Source organism: Oncorhynchus mykiss, chromosome 19 (assembly GCF_013265735.2).
Source record: "Oncorhynchus mykiss isolate Arlee chromosome 19, USDA_OmykA_1.1, whole genome shotgun sequence".
Classification (NCBI taxonomy): domain Eukaryota; kingdom Metazoa; phylum Chordata; class Actinopteri; order Salmoniformes; family Salmonidae; genus Oncorhynchus; species Oncorhynchus mykiss.
Genome location: NC_048583.1, coordinates 39,785,030 through 39,792,152, shown reverse-complemented (window position 1 = coordinate 39,792,152; position 7,123 = coordinate 39,785,030). Strand labels below are relative to the sequence as shown.

Genomic DNA, 7,123 nt, shown 5'->3' with positions numbered 1-7,123 from the left:
TAGGGAAACTAAAACTAGCTTCAGTGTCAGGTATGCGTAAATGGCTGTAAGGGATTCAGGCGCAGGAGAGCAGATATTGGGTAGCAAACAGAGCCTTTTATTTAGGCGAACCAAAAGCACACAGCACAACTAAAACGAAATACAATACGGGTTGACATAACCCAGCGCAACAGTCTAACGTGCAGATACATGAAACAGAATAAACAATGCCACACAAAGACATGGGGGAAACATAGGGTTAAATACACAACACATCATGAGGGAAATGAGAACCAGGTGTGTGGGAAAACGAGACAAAACAAATGGAAAATGGATCGGCGATGGCTAGAAGACCGGTGACGTCGACCTCCGAACACCGCCCGAACAAGGAGAGGCATCGATTCAGGTTATTTTCTGTGAAAATGCAAATAGTTATTATCTGTGATTTTTTATATTCACCTTAAAACCTGTTTGGGATAGGGGGCAGCATTTTCATGTTCGGATGAAAAGCGTGCCCAGAGTAATATGCATATTATTAGTAGATTTTGATAGAAAAAACTCTGAAGTTTCTAAAAGTGTTTGAATGATGTCTGTGACTATAACAGAACTCATATGGCAGGCGTAAACCTGAGAAATCCAACCAAAAAGTGGGAAATCTGAGGTTTGTAGTTTTTCCAACTCATTGCCTATCCAATATACAGTGTCTATGGGGTCATATTGCACTTCCTAAGGCTTCCACTAGATGTCAACAGTCTTGTTTCAGGCTTTTACTGTGAAGCAGGAGCGAATAAGAGCTGTTTCAATCAGGTGTCTGTTTCTACGAACTGTAATATAACTTTTTGGACTTTGTCTGAACTTTCGCCTGGACTTGCCCGTGCCTCGTGAGTTTGGATTTGTGAACAAAACGCGCTAACAAAAGGAGGTATTTGGACATAAATGATGGACTTTATTGAGGAACTGGGATTCCTGGGAGTGCATTCTGATGAAGATCAAAGGTAAGTGAATATTTATAACGCTATTTCTGACTTTTACTGACTCCACAACATGGCAGGGATCTGTATGGGTTGTTTTTGTGTCTGAGCGCTGTACTCAAGATTATTGCATGGTGTGCTTTTTCCGTAAAGCTTTTTTGAAATCTGACACAGCGGTTGCATTAAGGAGAAGTATATCTTTAATTCTGTGCATAACACTTGTATCTTTTATCAAAGTTTATGATGAGTATTTCTGTAAATTGATGTGGCTCTCTGCAAATTCGTCGGATATTTGAGGCGCAACATTTCTGAACACAACGCGCCAATGTAAACTGAGATTTTTGGATTTAAATATGAACTTTATTGAACAAAACATACATGTATTGTGTAACATGAAGTCCTATGAGTGTCATCTGATGAAGATCATCAAAGGTTAGTGATTCATTTTATCTCTATTTCTGCTTGTGTGACTCCTCTCTTTGGCTGGAAAATGTCTGTATGTTTTTTTGTGACTAGGCTCTGACCTAACATAATCATATGGTGTGCTTTCGCTGTAAAGCCTTTTTGAAATCGGATACAACGGGTAGATTAACAAGAAGTTAAGCTTTAATTTGGTGTATTGCACTTGTGAATGTATGAAAGTTAAATATTTCTTTAAAATATTTTTGAATTTCACGCTCTGCCTTTTCAGCGGATGTTGTCGAGGTGTTCCGCAAGTAAACAGATGGTGACCCCAGCTAGGAGTGAAAGAGCAGCGAGGTTTCCCAGGTCCCGACTTCCTTTCATTCTTCTTTAAAACCAAGTCATTTGCCCGGATGTAGTAGCACTTGGTCCCCTTCTTGACTCTGCTCCGGTAGCTCTCCTTCTGTTTTTCTTTCGCCTTGACAATGTTCAGTCTCACCTTAATTGATAACAGGAATTAATGCAATTATATTTCATATTACAAATACATTTCTTACATATCTCTTGGAGAGCCAGAAAATAAATTAATAGCGGACAATCATTTTTACCTCCACATCCTTCTCAGTCGGTGCCTGAAGGTGGTCCACGAAGGTGTACTGATCTTGTTCGACAACTTAAAATATTACCCCTTTTTTTCCTCCCCAATTTCGTGGTATCCAATGGGTAGTTAAAGTGTTGTCTCATTGCCCATACAGAGTCGGGAGAGGCGAAGGCCAAGACACAACCCAGCCAAGCCGCACTTCTTCTTGACCCAATGCCCACTTAACCCACAAGCCAACCACACCAATGTGTCGGGGGAAACACTGTGCACCTGGCGACCGTGTCAGCGTGCACTGAGACCGGCCAGCCACACGAGTCACTAGTGCGCAATGGGACAAGGACCTCACTGCCGGCCAAACCCTCCCCTAACCTGGGCGACGCTAGGCCAATTGTGCGCCGCCCCATGGGTCTACCGGTTGCAGACTCTAATCCAGAATCTCTAGTGGCACAGCTAGCACTGTGATGCAGTTCTTAGACCACTGCACCCCTCAGGAAGATCTGAAAGTATGTTATACAAAAATGTCAATAGACAAACAACACAAAGTAAATACCAAATTGAAAAACTACAGTATATGCAATAATTGTATATACAATTGCATTGTTTACCACAGTCAACAGCTGCTGCTCCTGTCCGTACTCGGTGGAGGCCTGGATGCTGTTGTGTGCAAAGAGAATTACCTTCAGGTTGTTCTCCCACCATTCCTGGTACCAATCAAGGGACTTTCCCATGCCAGTCTTGAGGGTCTAGTTCGTCCATTCACCAAACCTGGAGAAGGGGGTAGGAAAGCGATATCTATTGACAATGTAAGTTATCGAAATATGTCTGATTATGTACCATGGAAAAACAAATAAAACAAACCATTGGTGACAGAATATAACCTATAACATCCGTACCTTGTTCCAGCGTTCATGACCTCGGTCACTCAAGATGACCTCAGGAGAACCATGGCCTTGCCAGTTTCGTCCTTGATGGGTATCATACAAAACAAAAATCTATTTTAGGTTCCAAGCACCCTTTTAAATGGGTTACAGAAGGGAATTTAGAGTTAAGCACATACTCTTCCTTTACTGACCTTAATAGGTATTGCCTCCACCCTCTTGGTAAAGTAATTGGTCACCGTCAGACACCAGCTGCTGCCATTCCTGGATTTCGTGAAGGGTCCGATGAGGTCCACCCCTAACATTTAAAGTGTTAGAAAGAAGATTACTTTATTCTGTGTCATTCAGTATGCAGATTTTCATATTTGTAAGGATACTGACACACACACACACACACACACACACACACACACACACACACACACACACACACACACACACACACACACTATATAATATTGAACTCCGCTGTGGTCAAATAAAGCAACCATTACAAAACAACTTATCAGGGCAAAATCTGAATTGGGACACTTACCGATCATGTGCATTGGTGAAACAACTTTGATGTGCTTCAACTCTGGTGCCACAGTCGTCGCACTATGAAACTTCTGGCTGGCTTGACAGGGTACCGACCTTTAAGCAAAAAGTGTCAAATTGAAACATTTTGTGCTCTCTGATATGACATTCATTGAAATCATAATAATTTCAGATATAATAAATGTGATTGATAAACAAAATATTATTTCAATTGCCCGGCTGTCCACCTCCTTGACAATTCCCTGTCAGAAGAATCGTAGGTTGATTTTGGCAATCATGTGCTTCACTCCGAAATGGCCAGCATGCATCTCGGTCAGCACGGCTTCCTTCTCCTCCTTAGTAAACATCACCCTGCTGTGTGGCTGGCCATCCTTCCTCCGTAAGGTAGATATGATTGACTAACAAGTTGGAAGAGAAGAGTTGTTGAAATACTCAAGTGTAAGTACAATTGCACTGCTGTCTTTCTCTCTCTGTCTGCCTTCCACTCTCTTCCAACCTCTCTGTTTCTCTCTCTGTCTGCCTTCCACTCTCTTCCCACCCCTCTCTCTCTCTCTGTCTGCCTTCCACTATCTTCCCACCTCTCTGTTTCTCTCTCTCTCTCTCTGTCTGCCTTCCACTCTCTTCCCACCTCTCTGTTTCTCTCTCTCTCTCTGTCTGCATTCCACTCTCTTCCCACCTCTCTGTTTCTCTCTCTCTCTCTCTGCCTGCCTTCCACTCTCTTCTCACCTCTCTGTTTCTCTCTCTCTCTCTGTCTGCCTTCCACTCTCTTCCCACCTCTCTGTTTCTCTCTCTCTCTCTCTGTCTGCCTTCCACTCTCTTCCCACCTCTGTTTCTCTCTCTCTGTCTGCATTCCACTCTCTTCCCACCTCGCTCTCTCTCTCTGTATGTCTAGTGAAGACACCTAGTTAATTAAAGGCATTTGGAATGACCATAATTGCTTACACCTATCCATTTGATTGATCAGGTTTAATAACTTATAGCTAGACACCTCAATATGAGAGACATAACTATATCAGTGGAAGCTGCTGAGGGGAGGACAGCTAATAATCATGGCTGAAATTGAGTCAATGGAATGGTATCAACCACATGGAAACATGTTTGATATCATTCCATTAACTCCATTCCAGACATTATTATGAGCCATTGTCCCCTCAGCAGCCTCCAATGAACTATATGTATAGCTAGCAACATGCAGATGACCAACTAGCTAGATGGAAAATGGTTGTTAAAAAATGGTTGTACATAGCTAAATCTGTCCAGTTATCTAATAGAAGTGAACTGCTTAACGTTACCCTGAATTGTGAAATTTTCTGAATGTTGCGCCTCTTGTCGAGATCAGTGGTACCTTCATAGTACTTCACCTGGTTGGAAATATAAAAGAAAATCTCCTTCAGGGATGCCATTCAAGTGCAAGCTACATACAAACAGATAGCTTGTCACGCCCTGACCCTAGCGAGCCTTTTTATGTCTCTATTTTGGTTTGGTCAGGGTGTGATTTGGGTGGGAATTCTATGTTCTTTATTTCTTTGTTTCTGGCGGAGTCTGGTTCCCAATCAGAGGCAGCTGTCTATCGTTGTACTTAGGCAGCCCTTTCCCTCCTTCTGTGTGGGATCTTGTTCTTTGTTGGTGTGCAGGTAGTTTGCACAACGAAGCTGTTCGGGCGTTGTATTCTTTATTGTTTTGTATTTTCTAAAGTTTCACTTTGTTAATAAATTATGTGGAACTCAAAGAACGCTGGGCCTTGGTCTCATCCTTCCGACGACACCCATTACAAAGCTACAATAACATTTAGAGTAGCTAGCTAGCTAACGTTAGCAAAATAAAACTGTCTGGCTAGCTAGGAAAGTAGATGACAGGCCCCCAAAAGACTAGGGCTGGCCCGGTCTTTTGCCAAGCACACCAGCGGTGGGTTTGACGTCAAAAGAAAGATGCAAATGCAAAAAAGTACAACATACCTACTGTAAAATATGGTTATTTTGCTTTCACTGGTCCTGGGGTACTAATTGTTGAGGTCAATGACACATTTTGAGAGATTAAGTGAAAAGAAAATTCTACACATTTGTACAAGTTAATAAAAACGAAATAAAATATAGTCATTGCAGAAGTACTCACCCCCTTTGGGCAAGCTTAAATAGTTCAGGAGTGAAATGTCAAAAAATAGGTTACATGGACTGAAATAAGAAGTTGACATGATTTCTAAATGACTACCCCTTCCTCTGTCCCCCATACATACAACACCTGTAAGGTCCCTCAGTCAAGTATTGCATTTAAAGAACAGATTCAACTAAAGAGATCAGGAACCTTTCGAAAGCCTCATAAAGAAGGGCAGTGATTGTTAAATGAGTAAGAATAACAAATCAGACATTGAGTATCACTTAAAGCATGGTCAAGTTAATAATTGCGCTATGGATGATGTATTAAACGACCCAGACACATCAAACATACAGACATCACTATGAGGCCATTGACGATTTTAAAACAGCTATGGAGTTCAATGGCTGTGATGGGGGAAAAACCTGAGGATTAATCAACAACATTGTTGTGACTCCACAATAATTACCTAAATGACAGATATATATATATACAGTGCCTTGCGAAAGTATTCGGCCCCCTTGAACTTTGCAACCTTTTGCCACATTTCAGGCTTCAAACATAAAGATATAAAACTGTATTTTTTTGTGAAGAATCAACAACAAGTGGGACACAATCATGAAGTGGAACGACATTTATTGGATATTTCAAACTTTTTTAACAAATCAAAAACTGAAAAATTGGGCGTGCAAAATTATTCAGCCCCTTTACTTTCAGTGCAGCAAACTCTCTTCAGAAGTTCAGTGAGGATCTCTGAATGATCCAATGTTGACCTAAATGACTAATGATGATAAATACAATCCACCTGTGTGTAATCAAGTCTCCGTATAAATGCACCTGCACTGTGATAGTCTCAGAGGTCCGTTAAAAGCGCAGAGAGCATCATGAAGAACAAGGAACACACCAGGCAGGTCCGAGATACTGTTGTGAAGAAGTTTAAAGCCGGATTTGGATGCAAAAAGATTTCCCAAGCTTTAAACATCCCAAGGAGCACTGTGCAAGCGATAATATTGAAATGGAAGGAGTATCAGACCACTGCAAATCTACCAAGACCTGGCCGTCCCTCTAAACTTTCAGCTCATACAAGGAGAAGACTGATCAGAGATGCAGCCAAGAGGCCCATGATCACTCTGGATGAACTGCAGAGATCTACAGCTGAGGTGGGAGACTCTGTCCATAGGACAACAATCAGTCGTATATTGCACAAATCTGGCCTTTATGGAAGAGTGGCAAGAAGAAAGCCATTTCTTAAAGATATCCATAAAAAGTGTCGTTTAAAGTTTGCCACAAGCCACCTGGGAGACACACCAAACATGTGGAAGAAGGTGCTCTGGTCAGATGAAACCAAAATTGAACTTTTTGGCAACAATGCAAAACGTTATGTTTGGCGTAAAAGCAACACAGCTCATCACCCTGAACACACCATCCCCACTGTCAAACATGGTGGTGGCAGCATCATGGTTTGGGCCTGCTTTTCTTCAGCAGGGATAGGGAAGATGGTTAAAATTGATGGGAAGATGGATGGAGCCAAGAAAACCTGATGGAGTCTGCAAAAGACCTGAGACTGGGACGGAGATTTGTCTTCCAACAAGACAATGATCCAAAACATAAAGCAAAATCTACAATGGAATGGTTCAAAAATAAACATATCCAGGTGTTAGAAC

The 7,123-nt window shown here is 41.8% G+C and overlaps 1 long non-coding RNA gene across 2 annotated transcripts; it reads right to left on the bottom strand.

Annotated features, from left to right (window-relative positions):
* Positions 1-1,118: 1,118 nt before the first annotated feature.
* Positions 1,119-5,196, bottom strand: LOC118941473. Of its 2 annotated transcripts, XR_005037719.1 has the most exons (7): positions 4,661-5,196; positions 3,596-3,766; positions 3,367-3,464; positions 3,026-3,129; positions 2,847-2,917; positions 1,961-2,718; positions 1,119-1,851 (listed from the first exon to the last, which is right to left on the bottom strand). It is a non-coding gene; the product is annotated as an uncharacterized LOC118941473 (long non-coding RNA). The 2 variants fall into 2 exon arrangements; XR_005037718.1 differs by having other exon boundaries at positions 1,119-2,718.
* Between the last annotated feature and the right edge of the window lie 1,927 nt (positions 5,197-7,123).